Source organism: Protopterus annectens, chromosome 8.part0, assembly GCF_019279795.1.
Source record: "Protopterus annectens isolate FY-2018-M chromosome 8.part0, PAN1.0, whole genome shotgun sequence".
Classification (NCBI taxonomy): Eukaryota; Metazoa; Chordata; order Ceratodontiformes; family Protopteridae; genus Protopterus; species Protopterus annectens.
In genome coordinates, this window is record NC_056741.1 from 1,399,309,129 (window position 1) to 1,399,325,576 (window position 16,448).

The window sequence follows — 16,448 nt, forward strand, 5'->3', positions numbered from 1 at the left end:
CAAAAAAAACAGACAAAGCTTTCAGATAAAAGATCCTTCTTCAGTGTCTTTACATACAGCAAGCATAAAACCAGCATTTTTAAATACAATGTAATTACATAGGTTCATAGGTTCATAGGTTGGTACTAGGCTATTGGCCCTAGGACCTATACAAGCCTAGCCATAACAATTCCCTGGCTATTTCTTCCCACACTATTTACTTCCCTGGGCCCCTGTCTAACAGGGCGACTGACATAATCCCTAGGGTGAATTTCCTTTCTCCCATCCAATCACTGAGGTTCCTTTTGAAGAGGGCCAAAGAGGTGCTCTGCTTGACATGTATGGGCAGTCTATTCCAGAGTCTGGGGAGTCTCTGGGTCAGGAACCTATCCCTCCAGCATGTTTTGTTTATTGTGATGACAAGGTTTAGATCCCTGGAGCGTGTGGCTCTGAGGGATTGGGATTTCTTTAAGTGTAGCATGTCCAACAGCTCTGGGTTTGACATGGCCTTGTATGTTAAGCAGAGATCGCCTCGGAGTCACATGACACAGCACACCTATCAATGACATCAGTTAATGAAACAATAATTAGTCTTTTTCCTTAAAGGACAATCCACCATACAAGAAAAATAAAGTAAAAATAATACATAAAATATATATACAAGGAGACCTATATCATTCCTTAATTTAATTTATGTATATAATAGTTCAATGAGAAATAAAGTGATTTTATTCTCTGTTTAAATTTCAAAATGGGTTTACTTGTGACTTGTTTATTAAGACCTGGATGTCTATCAGCTTCTAGATGCACTATCCATTCATATTATTTCATGTCTATATTATTGATTAAATCTCCACGTCTAATATTTAGGTGTACGGCATGGATAACGCTGAAACTAAACTGATGTGTATCATCAGTTATACTAATCTGATAAGCCAAGGAGTTTGTAAGTAACTTTCTCCGGATTTCACACTTATGTTCTGTTATTGTATCTTTTAACCTTCTCACTCACTCACCAACATTGAAACCTGAACATTTGTTACATATAGCAAGATATATGACAGCTGGAGTATTACATGTAACAATACAGCGAAAACTAAAAATCCTACCATTAGTGGGGTGCGCAAATTCAGCTGTTTGGTTTATATTTACACAGCAAGAACAACTGTAGCAAGGAAAAGTTCCCTTTCTATTAAATCTAGGAAAATATTTATTATTTAAAGAAAAGTCTTTATAACATAGCAACTTTTTTAAGTTACTGCAGTTTTTATATGTAAAATAAGGTCTTTCTGTAAGCCATTTTTCAAGGCCAGGTATAGCCTTTAAAATGCTCCAATTTTTCCTAATAATTTGCTCAACCATCTCATTAGCCCTATTATAGGTCATCAGGTACTTTAAAGGTTGTACTGATGTTGGTTCATATTGCAGAATTTGCACTCCCTTGATTAGAAAAATAAGGTTTTGCACTTGAATTTCTCATTTGCAATGCTTTATTTTTAACTAGTTCTATTTCATCTCTATTATATCCCTTTTCTAGGAAATTAGTAGTCATTTCCTGCATCTGTATCTCACAGACATACAGTTTGGTGTTTAATCTGCTTGCACGCATATATTGGCCCTTAAGAATATTTTCAAAGGTCCATTTTGCATGCACACTTTTCTTGTCTAAATACCTATTAACCTGCATACTCTTTTTATATATGCATGTTTCTAAATCAGTTCCTACTAATCGTAATTTTACATCCAGAAAATCTATAACACTCTCAGATGATGTCATTTCAAATTTTAAGAAAGCAACAGTATTATTAAGCTACTCAAAAAACTTCTGTAGGTCCATAGTACTACCATGCCAAACCATAAAAATATCGTCCAAAAAACATTTGTAGAATGAAATGTTTGAAAAATATGGATTAGCATCACTATAAATGCTCAATTTCTCCCACATTCCTAGAGTTACATTTGCATAGGTGTTTGCTACAGCAGTGCCCATGGCCGTTCCAGATACCTGGTGATATATTTGCTTATTAAAGATGAAAATATTATTCTCTAAAACCAAATCTAGAAGTTCAGAGATGGTTTCTACATGTCTAGCTGAAAATGATCCATATTTATGCAAAGTCTCGTATACAGTCAATCCCATAAACATTAAGGATTACAGTAATGAGAGACTTTACATCCAAAGTGACTAAAATGAAGCGGTCATGGACACTGCTGTTATGCCAATCATATAACTGAGTTAGAAAATCACCCGTATCCTTTATATAACTAGGTACATATTTTGAATAGTTCTTCAATATATCCTGTAAATATACAGATATGGGTTCCATCATCCATCCCCTCCCTGAGACTATTGGTCTCATGTTTTTTTTTTTAAACACTTATGAATCTTAGGGAGCCCATAAAGTATCAGAATAGTTGGGCATGGTACACTCAGGAAATGAAAGGTGTCAATGTCAATATCATTTGTCATTTGTAGATCATATATACATATATCAATGTTGTGTATCATGGCATCTACTTCCTTATTACTAATAGATTTAAAAGTTTGTCCATCCATTAGACCTTTAGCCGTAGATTGTAAATATTGTTCAATATTCATTAATACAATGGCACCCCCCCTTATCAGCTTCCTTAATAATAATTTTGTCATTACTCTGTAAAGATTTTAGTCCTTCAGACTCCTCAGTAGTTAAATTATACATTTTTTAAACATTCTTTTATCATAGAGATCACAAATTTCTTTCTCACACATATCATTAAATATACTTATAACAGGGTCACCGACAGGAATAAAAGTACTACTTCTTTTTAAATGGTTCCCCATTGAATTGGCACTGTCTTTATAAATATTTTTTAAGTTGAGACTTCTAGAAAATAAATTCAGATCTGTAATTACATGAACTAAATCATCTGTTCAAGTAGGAACAAACTTAATTCCATGTGAAAGAAGAGATATTTCTGCTTCAGTAAGTGTATAATCTGAAAGATTTTCAACCAAGGGACGGTTTGGGGGGTTACTAGATATCTCCTCATCGACACTTATAAATATCTGATCCTCATTCTTTCATCAGGGTTACCAAATTGTTGTACTTGATTTTGTTGTCCATTAAACCCAGTTAAAGTATGCATATTCTCTGAAGCATCCAATATAGTCTCACCCCTGATACCCCCACATATTTAACAGCCTAGGTCATTTATGGTGCTCCTTCCCCCAGGCTCAATAATACAGGGCCATATACCAGTGTTACATACACTGGCCTCTGGAGTCTGGAGCCTAAGAGCACACATGTATTGTGTAGGTGACACCCACACATATATGGCCCCAGCCCCACCATATGTGTGGAGGATATATCAGAAGTGGACTGATGGCAGCAATGGCAGTGTGAAATACTCACAGCCCACTATGGAACATTCCCCCCACAGCATGTCATATGTGCAAAGCTTGATATGCAAGTCATGTACTGATGGCATGCAACACACACACTGCCAGTGAAATATCAGAAACAGGACCTGTGTGGTGGACAGACAACACATGATAGGAACACCTCTGGCCACCAAGAGGATAGGCCCACAGTTGAGAGCTATGTAGACAGACTGCATTCCAAGGTAAAGTAGTATGTACACACACACCCTGTAACACCAGTACTATACAAAGCATAACGCAACTCTACTCACACTCTCTCTGTAGTTCCTGAACCTCCTACAAATATGTAGCTGCCCTGAGTGTGCCGGTTTTCCTGTAAGAGATATTGCTACCTGCTGTCTGTAACACTGATGCTCACACACACGTAGGACTCTACAAACATCCACCGAATGTCCAGGTTATGTCATCAAATATAACCCCTACTGTACATAATATGTGAAGCTGTCTGATATCTCACTGGCTTGTTAGCAGATATGATGACACTAATTATGGTGTACAGCACATATACACCACGTCATGCACGACATATGTACACAGGTTGGCAGAGTTGTGGCTGGCAGCACATACACAGGGTCAATACTGACATGTTGCTGTGATAACCTCATACATTTACTGTTGCAACAGGGTTTGTGGCAACATATGTCCTATGAGGGATAAGACACCAGTAACTGTCACGGCTTTCACCATCTACAGACTGCAATCCTAACACTACCGTCTGCAGTCCACAGATAGATGCTCCATTGGTAACACATGAAACCAAAGGCACAACACACTGCCCTGTCTGCAGATGACCCTGCAGATGGGGATTCCACATAAACATGGAACTGAAATGGCAGGTATGGAGACATGTAGGAAAGACATATCCACACACACACACACTGTTAAACCAGCAGTACGCCACATGCAGTAAAGCAGCACTTACAGTCTGTAGGCAGGTCAGGCACATCCTCCTCCTGTGTGTTGCCCTGTTTCCATAGTGTATGTTGTTAGAGGTAAATTCCCAATCCATCTCAGATGCTGGTTGCCAACCAACAGATCTAGTTCCTGCTCACAGTGAATGACAAGGGCCAACACCAACATGATGTTCCTAGATATCGGAGTATGTTTCCATGCAATTGGCTATGAGAATGTTACCACAGCTGCTCCACATGCAATCAGCTAGGGGAGGGCTGTGATTCGTGCAGAAGCCATCAGCTGACCATGAGCATCACTTAAAATACACATGCTACTGCCTAAGCAAAGCAGGTGTAGGTCTCCACATCCACCAGAGAGGGAGTGGGAGAGGCAGACAGAGGCAAAGACATGTCAGGGAGGGGTGGGAGAGTAAAACTGCAACTTGTTTGTGTCACACACCTACCAGCACAGGGTATCAAACCCCTGACAACTATGTACTGCTATCACAGTTCGATGCAGTTATTGGATGCACCACATGAGTTACCTGTTGTGGAGCTCTCAGAACATATCTGTGATGGTGAGTGACATCTGCAGCAGGGATACAGTAGCTATACGGTAGGTGACGTACATGTGCCAGTCTGCATGAACAGGTGCCAGCATCGACACAGCCACACTCTCACAGGGACAAGCACACATCGACACACTTGGCAGGACCAGGAGTATAACTCATCAGTAGCGGGATTGCCACAACACATCACTGTGCAGGTATCACGTGCACAACACACGGGTCATACAGAGATTGTATGGGCAAAGGGTATGAGGAGGTGTCTGACATCAGACAGCATGCTTCAGTATGCCCATGGAGGTTGTAGTGAGTGTGGATGTAAACATACGCACCATACAACACACAGACAAACACACAGGGTGCCAGTACTGACATGCATGGGTGCATGTCTGCACGGGTGTGTGGTGGTCGACTGTAGCAGCAGGCTATACAAGGGTAGGCGATGGGTATACCTTGGCATCAGGCCACATGACAATGGTCTGCATTGTGTCTCCAGGCTGTAGTTTCCACACTTGCCCACACAGGTGGGAATTGTATCCCCCATCCAGTCACCTGGGTGAATATTGTGTGTAGCCAATGCTGTGCATCGCTTGCCATGTATGTGTTCCTTAGTCCATGACATGGACGGTGTCTGGGATGTGGACACCTCCCACATGAATGTACAGTGAAATGTGGAACTGTACCTGGGGTGTCTGGCCCATGTTGTGAACACAGATTACCATCATATCTGCCAGTCTTGCCCACCTGTGGCGGGGACCGGTAATGGGCACCAGGTTTACTCTGCACCTACATTGATAGCATGCTAACAGCATTCCCTGGTGTCAGTGGCATCTGTCCATACAGGTCATGTTGTCAGGCATGGTATGTCCATTGTGGAACATGTGATGGCAGTGGCACCACAGGTGGCGCAGGTGTCCATTGGGGATCATGGGGGAGGTGCACTGTCAGCATGTACGTGCATATTGGACAGATGGACAGGGTGACATGCTCTCTGTAGCCCACTGCTATCACTCCATAGTTACTATCAGTGGCCAATATGCAGTGTACTACCCACATATTGGCTGTTGCCTAGGCATGTGTGTGTGTATGAGACATGGGTTGAGAGTGTACTCTGGGTAATACTGGGGTTGCTAAATGTGATTGCCTGGCCTTGATGTTACATGTATGGGTATGGCTTTGCACTCCAGCCTCTCAGCTATTTCACATCTGTTATCCCTGTACAGTGGACATTGTGCTATATAATAGGGCCACCATATAAGAAATATGGAAAACCCACTCCACAGGTGTCAGATGCAAACAACCACCTCTACACAGGATACAAGTTACGAACATACACACACACACACACACACATACACACACACACAAACACCTGTCATGTCTGGGAGTAGAACCCCTACGTAACTAGTTTATTACACCACAGTACTATGCAGTTATAGTATGCTCCATGCACATTACTGAAGTACTCCTTCCTCAAAGGTGTATTTCACAATGAATGACATCAGAAGGATTGCCAAAGTAGGCCATTTGAAATGTATTGTGGGTGACTACCCTAAAATGCATTGCTGCCTACACAGACAGTGAGACACACACAAAACATCCACAACTGACATGTGTGGGTATAGAACCCCTGACAGAGGTCTATACCACACTACAGCATGGAGTTCTTATAGGACACACCATGGAGATTACTAGAGAACTCCTTCCCCAAAGCTGTATTTCACAATGAATGACATAAGCAGGATTGCCAAAGTGGGCCACTTGAAATGTACTGCATGTGACTAGCCTATAATGCATTGCTCCGTATACAGACATTGACACACACAAAACATCCAGAACTGCCATGGGTGGGGATGGAACCCTACCACAGTTCTAAATCATAATCCAGCAGTTAGCAGTTGCAGGACGTGCTATGGAGATTACTAGGCTGCAACCTTCCCAGGGGTGTATTTCTAGGTAGGTGACATCAGCAGCCTTGCCAAAGTCGAGTATAGGAATTGCAAGGAGTATGGCCACCCTAAAAAGCATTGGTCTCTACACAGACAGACATACACACACACACACACACACACACACACACACACACACACACACACACACACACACACACACACACACACACACACACACACACACACACACACACACACACACACACACACAAACACAAACACACAGTTGCCACATCTGGGGTTAGAACACCTACCTAGCTACTTTATCACACTACAGCAGTATGCAGATAAAGGACACACAATGGAGATTACTGGGCTAAAACCTTCCCAGAGGTGTATTTCTAGGTGGGTGACTTCAGCAGCCTTGCCAAAGTCACGTATATGAATTGCAAGGAGTGTGACTACCCTAAAAAGCATTGCTCTCTACACAGACAGAGACAGACATGCACACTAATACACACACAGTTGCCACGTCTGGGGTTAGAACACCTACCTAGGTACTTTATCGCACTACAGCAGTACGGTGTTACATTATGCTGTGGAAACATTTCTGTTCATCACTGAGTACTATTACAAAACAGTCACCTTACAGCAAAGACCAGCCATTTTTCTTTCAGCAGCTGATACGTCTCACAGTTCTGCAAATCCATATAGCAATGCCACTTTACTCAATGATTGTGCTTCAGGAGAAAGTAACAGCAAGTATAAAGGCCTGAATCTCAATAGGGGAATGCAATATTTTAAATGAGCTATTTATACAGCATGTGTTTGCAATAAGATCTGCAAACAGTGTGACTGACACAGTTAAAAACAGAAATAAATTACATTTTAGCCTTAAAATGTTAATAAAAATGTTTTTTCTTTCTAAACCATTCAAATATTTTTTTCTGAAAAAGGGAGGGATGCAACCCTAGAGTGCAACACCAGTCACTCCTGTTTTAAGATATTTAACACATTTACATTTACTTTCTGGAAGAGAAAATCCTGCGGTGGTGGTGCTGCGGTAGCATTGTCGCCTCACAGTAAGACGTCCTGTTCGATTCTCAGCTAGAGCATCTTCTGTGTGGAGACATGCATGAATGGGCGTACCTTCGTTGAAGGTTGTGCATCAGAGCTGGCAACTCAGCACGTAAAAATCTACTGCCAATCATTAGCGGACCGGAGTTCCGCTGTGGTGACTCCTAACCGGGAAAAGCCGAAAGACGCAACAACTTTCTGGAAGAGAAAAAAGGCAAAGTAGCAACAATTAAAAAGAAATTCAGGAATTACCATGAAGCTGTGAACTTGCCGTTTGTTAGATATTTGTTCCTTACAGGAACATAAGGTGTTAAAGATACTACATTACAAGTAACTATTCAAAGACTATGCATTTGAAAACGAGAAACAGAATGACAATGTGCTGTAACACTAAGAGAGATGCAAAAGAGATCCATGAGATACAGAGGAAGTGTGATGGTGCTGAAATTCAGGCCAAATGTATTAGATGTGACCAAAAGCTTTGGAGAAAATATTGTTCTGCATTAATAATTTTTGTAGAAGCCATTATAGAAAGACTGGTATGATGGTAAAATGGTAAGATAACTGGCTGGTGTGTTTAAAAGACTTTGCATGTTGAATAGAATAAAAAAGTAATTTTGGGAAAGAAGTGATATAATGATGACTAAATATCCAATATAGCCACTAGTACAACAGTAAAAATCAATCTGTTGGCAAAAATGCTGCAGATTAATAAACAAAATAATGAATTTAAAAATAAGGTGCATAGTTCTCCCTAGCAACCACTGTGTGCATATGAAGCTGCAGTTCTGAGATAACATGACAGGATGAACACACTTACTTGTCCAGAGTTGAGGAGACCATGCACAGTTATTATAAAAAGAAGGTCTATGACATGAGAGAGAAAAAAAGAGAGATGGAGAGAGCAATAGAGAAAGAACTGTTGAAGAGGAAACAGCCAGTGTTTGAGAGACCAGGTAATCTAGAAGAGAGAGAGAGCATCTGTAGTTGAAAGGAGTCCAGAAATCCTTGGAACAGTAAGGCTAATACAGTTAATGAAGCTAAGCATGTGATCTCATTATGCTAATAATGCCGGAAAATACACACTGGTGGTTTCCGGTGGACATAGTTTGGTCAAAAATATACAAAAAGCAACAGTTTGCATTCCTTGTACTGCTGCCTGCAAGTACTAATACCTAATGAATTGGTTTCCCCACTTACAAAATTGCTACTCTTGGCGTGTTTCCCTGCTGACTTACATAGATTGAGGTGTCGATATATTCTGGCTGATAAACTGCTACTTTTTTGGGCAAACTGGGATTTCTGCTGTAAGTAACCACAATAATGGGGCAAGTACATGCTTCTGATTATGACAAAAAAGTTAATTTCAGAGTGGTATATTCTAAAGAAGTACATGGATTGAGATGGCAGGTGAGGAGTGATACTTCCAAAAAAATACCATTAAATTAATTCTTAATTGAGTGGTACACGGAGTCAAAAGTTCCTCTTTACCTCACCTCAACTCAGGAACTAGACTCAGAGTAAAGTAAGTGCACACAATTTTTAAACTAAGTTTAGACAAGCTGCATGGACAAAAAACAGTAATAGAAAGGCAAATACTGTTGAGTGTTTTAACAAAGTGATATTAAAGACTGCTTGCCAAAGAAGTGTACAGTAAATTGATGGACATTTGTTAACCAAAGATGTACATAGGGAATGTACTGAGCTGTTGAAAGAAATGCATTGAAAAAAGTGCTGCTGCAGTATGAAGCATATATTGAAGAACACTGGTGAATGAAACTACTGAATCAGATACTGAGTATGGGAAACAGTGGTGAAATATGAAACTGATTAAGAGTAGTTTGAAATTTTTTGACAGTAGAACCAAAACTAATGCAATGGGGATCATTGTTGCTTTAAAGTAGCTGTGATTTCAGAAAGCCTGTGGAAATTCCTGAAATATAAGAAAGCCATGCTAATAAATACAATTGGTTTGCTTAAAAAATGATACAGCAACTGACACAGATTGTTTGAAAAACTTTATGATAATAAATGGTATAGTAAGGAAAACTGTTACAGTGGCTTTCTGAAAAAAAAACAGGTCAGGTAGTTCTGACATACTGCTCACTGGGATGCACAGAAGAAAAGTATATTGTTGTACTGGAAAATGGTGACTGTACTGCATATTTAAACTCCAGTCTAAGCAATGCATATTTAAATTAAAACTAAAGAAAAGTGTGAAGTGTTAATGAAACTAGCAGTTTAATGGTATGGTGTTTTTGAAACGGTTCAGAAGAACTGATACCCAGAAGAAAACCCAGTAAAAATTATGTACTGTGGTGTTCACACACTAACTAGCAATGGATTTCATCTGGGAAAATTTTGCAACATGTAAATTCATAGTTCATAGTTTAGTACTAAGCTAACTGCCCTTGTGTGCCATTTTAAGCCTAGCCAATTATCCCTTGTGAGACTCAAACCCTGCACCTTGTGCTTGTAAGGCAAACACCTTAACCATTAAGCTACCCTCCCAACTGTTTGAACACAGTGTATGAAAAAGCAACCCAAGCGAGTGGAAGTCAGAAAAGTTGGTTGCTGAGTACAAAGCTAGTAGCTTTATAATGTATAGAGTGCAATTCTAACAAGTTTTTGAAGTAGTTTAGCATATTGTATATCACAACAGTGAAAACAAAAATATACTGCATATATCAACCTGGCATTTCTTGCATTTACAAATTTTTCTGTGTTTAAAGCAAGTATAAAGCTACTGCTTTTTGAAGAGGAATTGCTGACAATGCTGTATAAACCTTGTTTGTTAGTATGTAAGTGTGCAGTGTATGGAAAGCACTGGCAAATGATGGAACATTATACAGCACTGCCTCTTACTAGGTACTGTCTGAAGCACAATATGTAAGTTTACACAGCACTGAATCTTACTAAGTACTGTTTATATTAGAGTTCATTGATGTATAACACAAGAAAGAAACTTGTTTGCAAACTTAGTGGCATTATTTATTGGCATTGGAAATGTCTGACTGAGCAGTGTCTTTTTTCAGCATAGACCCAAGGAGAAAAGCTCCATTATACAGACATCATGGACATCATTTGCATTGTTTCATCACTCAGTTTCATTCGTGTGCAACAGTTCCATTATTCAGACATCCTTGAGATCAGTTGCATCACTTACAGTTTTGATTAAAAATAGCAGTTACATGATTTGTATATGAATTAATTTAAAAAAAAAAATACAGTGGATGTATATGCACTCGATATCTTCAATATGAATAGATGGTCAGGTGTTACGTACCAACACATGTGCAAATGCAAGGACATAGAAATATAAGGTAAAGAGTCAGAGCAACCCAAAGAAAGGAAGGAGTGGAGGAGCCACAATGAAGCTAAAGGAGATGAGGTGGTAGAGGAGAGAATAGTTGTGATAATGTTCATTATGTTTTTTGCAGCAGAGAGTTATATCTTAGTAATGTAAGGCTGAATGATGGACTGTAGAGATTTGAGTTTTTCAAGGTTGTGCAGTACTTTGAAGATTGTAATTAATTCTGAGTACAAAAGAGATGTATTTAGTTTGAGCCAGTTTTTTAGAAATTGTTGGCTGTGTAATTAGCTACTTTGTTGTAGCATTGATTTAGTTTTGCTGTTAGAACAGAATTGAGATTGGTTAGAATACAGAAACATATAATAGGGTGGGGTGTTAAAAAGAAGTGTCTATATTTTGTCTATCAGAGTCGTTTAGGTAGTGTATTACTCTAGAGAGTCATCCTAGCTTTTGGTGCATCTTCTTTATGGCTTGCAAAAGGTGGAGAACACATTTCAGGTAGTCATCTACAATCACACCTAGCAATTTGGTGTAGGGTACCAGTTCTATATTGGTCTTGTTGGATGACAGTATATTAAAGGTATTTTTGGGGAAGAGAGGGAGTGTGGAGTAAACAGCAGTAGTTCAGTTTTTTTTTATTCAGGAGAAATTGTGATTTGTCAAGCCAAGCTTTTATGGAGGAGAAGGATTTCTGGGTGAGTGTTTGGAGCATGGATAGTGTCCCAGCAGCACATTTTAGAGTGGCATCATCCACGTATTGTACTGTGGTGGCCTCTTTGGCTGCTGTGTTTAGGTAATTGATAAACAAGTTAAACAGTAGTAGTCCGAGGATTGAGCCTCGAGGGACTCTGATGGATATATGAAGGAAATAGGAGAAATCACCTTGCCATTTCAATGCTTGGCACCTATTAGTGAGGTAAGTAAGAAACAAATTAAGTGAAGAGGATGAAAACCCATAGGAAGAGAGCTTAGTTAGGAGAATTTAATGATTGACTGTGCTGAATGCCCTGCATAGATCCATAAATAAGACTGAGATTAGAAGACCTGAATTTCTATTATGATTTATTATATCTGTGAATCTTAGAAGGGTAGTGGTTATATTCTGACTGGGTCTGAATCCAAGCTGTGAGGGAGAGAGGAGGTTATGAGAAGTAATATATGTAGTAATTTGAGAATGAATACATCTTTCCAAGATTTTGGATATGGGTGAGAGAACAGAGATTGGTCTATAGTCTGGGAGCTCAGTTGTTGAGCCAGCCACCTTTATGGAGGAGTATTATACAGAACTTTTTCTATAAAGTGGGGAAATATTTTTTTTGGATAGAATGGCTTATTAGAATCAATATGGGATATGCAATGCTATCTGCAGTGAGTTTGAGATATTTAAGTGGTATTTGGCCAGAGGCTGTGGTTGTTGTCTTAAGGGTACGCAGGTATTTTTTAATTGTAGATATTGGCACTGGTGTGAGTGTGAAGTTCTGTTGTGGCTTCAATGATTGAAGTGGGATAGGTAGATTTGTAGTAGTTTTGTTTTCTAGGAGAGAGGTCATTGTATTTATAAAATGTCAGCTAAACTATGAAGCAATGCCTTGGGAATTGTTGGTTGAGGATGGGTTAAGTTGGGTTGATTTTCCTGGCTTGAGTAATGTATCTACTGATTTCCAGAAGTTTGGGGATTTTTTTGTACTGCTATAATAAGCTTTTTGCTCCTGTTTTATGCATTGTTTGCTATGGTTGCTTAACTGCCTATATTGTTGTAGGGATTTTTAAGACTTGGTTTGTAGCCATGACTTCCAAGCTTTAAGTCTTATGTTGCATGAGTTGCTTTTTTTTTTTTTTTTAATTAATCAAGTGGCTGGTTTGGTTTTAAATTGTTTCATTCTTAATGGTGCTTGTTCTGCCAGGATATTTAGAAATATTGTATTAAGTGCATCTACTGCTTCATCAAGAGGATGAGTTTTATATGGAGCCCAGCTGATCTAGAGCAGGGTGGAAGTAAAAGGTTATTTATTAAAGTTACTGAAATCGATGCTGCATTGCCAGGATGGAAGAAGAAGAATCAAACATATAATAAGCAAAGCAATAAAATGCTATGTTAGCATAGCGCAATAAAGCCCTGCCTACCATCCAGGTTCAATTAGTGGCTTGCGTGGCTGATGGAGTGATAGAGTAGGATGGGCTTGCCTATCCTAGGGAATGGCAGCAATGTTTGGCATCTCCTGTGGTGATCCCTGGTGATGGCTGTAGACATCATTGGGAGGAAGTGTAGTAAAAGGAGGAGGCGAGGTGGATCTCACTGAACTGCTGTGGAAGTGGGGCGATAAGCCAAAATGTCCCCTTGCATGACTACCTTTGAATGCAACCACACTGCCTCGGGGAAGGGGGAAGTGGGAAGGGCATTCAAGAATAAAGCCCAGATGAATGCAGAGACAGCTGTCTTTCTATGATACCCTTAGGATCCACAAGCAGCCCTAGCACACACTGCAATAAACCTGGCTGGTAGACTTGGCATGGACATGGAAAGTGAAGAGACCTTAAACTCTGCTGAGATATAGCAACATGGGATTACAAAAGAAAGTGGTGATGGCCAACGAAATCTAGTCACAAAAAGTGCTGTGGTACAAAAGAATGAGAATGTTCTGCATCAGAATCTCTCTAAGAGACAGAAGCAAATGGATGATTTCCAGTCCAGTGTTGCAATAATGAAAAGTGAAACATTATTTGAAAATGATGACTCTGGCTCTACAGGTTCTTAAAGAGCTGGAAGAGATGATGTTGAAGAGCAGAACTTTTGAAAGTGCTATTAAGAAATTATAAACTCTAGAAAAGGTAGTTCAGATTATTACAAGAAACTTACCTGTGTAACAAAGGACTAAATAAAACAAGAGAAAATAAATGAGACTTTCCCTCTCTCTCCCTCTCTTAAAACACTGTATAACTTTGCAAGATAATTTTGGGGAATTAATGGAGATTTTAGAAAGGCTAAGACAGCCAGGAATAGTATCTTAAATTAGAGAGAACTGACAGAGATATAGTAACAGATGGTTTCTGAAAATTAAAACAAAATGGCAGAGAGTTTTACAATGTTCTTCACTAATTTTGTCAAGCAAAAAGAAAACAAAAAATAAAACAGACAAAGAAATAGTTGACTTGCCCAAAAGTCTTTATGAACTCCTTTCACAAAACACCAGGTGTCAAGTTATTTTTGTTAAATCAGTACAGAAAGATTTAAAATAAAACCTTGATTGTGCTCAATAATATTGCTGCTTAAAAAGAGCAATCAGGTTAAATGATCATGTGTAGTGTAACCCTCCCCCCATCCCCAAGCTTAACCATTCTCTAGTATTAATCTCCTACACAAGTCAGACTGGTTTGACAACTTATTTTATTCCAGTTTCATTTCTCGTGTGCATCCAGTCCTCCTTTTAGTAAAATCTAACCTAGCAAAAACTTTTATGTGAATTAATAATTTCCTAGACTAATCATATGATTTGGGTGCTACACTTCAAACAGTACTTTTATAGCATCAATATACCAAAGACTGTTTTATGTTAAACAGATTGCTTTCTTTGAACACTTACCTCAGCGTGCATGGGCTGGGGCACCACTCAGTTCACCAGTGCTTCACATAGGCTCACTACACTCCCCTACCCTACCCTCAATTCCATCCACCCCCACTTCCTCTACATTTAACACTGCCTAGCCCCTCCCTTCACCCAGTCTACAACAACACAAACAAACTTCCAATTACAAAAGTTCTCCATCAGGATACATACACCCATTGCATCCTGTCCAGCCTGTAACTATCTCTTTCTCCTAATCCCCCAATCATTACTATTGAAAAAGCATTCATACTGCCCTCTCTCTTCCCTTACTATCAATCAAATATCACTTCCTCCTCCCCCATACTACTGAAACAGTTAAAATGAGATCCATACCTTTACTCTTCCGACTTCTGTTAATTATCCAAGTTCACTTCACTTCAATAATTCCCTACAATCTGCACTCCAACCTATCCCTTTGCAAACCAACTCACATTGACCAGCAACTGCCACTTCACATTACTCATCCAAAACAGTTCGTCGCTCTACCCTTTCCACCCACCACTCCTTCATAAGCTCATCATACTCAAATTAAACCCAACAAGCATAAAAAATTCTTAATGACAAATTCCTGTCCCAGTGGATATCCTGCACTCAAGCCCCCAACTTAATGAACTATTGCAATACCATCCTAACCCTAGACCTATATTCAAAACCAGTCTGCCTTGCAAATCTACTCCCCTCCTCCCACCTACCCAAACCCAACAAAGTTCAACTTCTTCCTCATTTCAAGTAATTCACCTAAACATACATAGTATTCTCAAAAAAATTGCAGAAGTACAAGCTTTGATTTCTCATTACTCATCTGACATTATAGTTCTGACTGAAACCAGGCTAAAACTTGAAGTGAAGGATATTGAAATCTTACCTCCTGGCTATAACATAGTGAGAGAAGACAGAAAACATAAAAATGCTGGTGGAGTTGCAATAATCCATTAAAACACCCTCCAGCTGCACTAGCGGCATATTCTTATACCTCCATCTTTTAGCAACGCATAAATCTTAATTCCACCCTTAAATTAAACAATACAAATACCTATGCATAACAGGTATACACATACCACTAGGAGACAACATCAGCACCACAGAGGACATTCTTTACTGGATGATCTCAAACATAACACAAGAAAACAATAATACTCTGGGACTTTAACATAGGCTGGCTCTCTGTATCCCATGAAACCCCTCTAAATCCATCAATCTCATAAGGCCTCACTCAACTAATTGGCTCTCCCACCCACCTAAACAAAAATCTAAACAATTCATCTATCATTAACTGGATTCTCACTTGCTCATCAAGCAAAATTTTCTCATCATGAACCTTACCTGACTTTCTCCCCAAATGATGTGGAAATCCTACAGAAGAGCCTCACTGAGACAAATGCCTGGTGTCAGAGCCATGGCCTCAAGCTCAATGCCAAAAAGTGCATTGTCATCCCCTTTGGTAAAAACTCTGTACCCATGAAATACGACATAGACAGAAGTCTACTTAACACTGAATGTGTGATAAGAGACCTAGGGACCCAGGTGGACAGTAGTCTGTCCTTTGATAGTCACATCACCACAGTAGTCAGTAAGTCCTTCTACGTGGCACACCTCATCATAAAAGGGTTCTCATCCAGGAAAAAAGAGGTCATTGTTCCCATCTACTCGACACTCATTAGATCCATTATAGAGTACAATGCCCCTTTTGGAATGTACC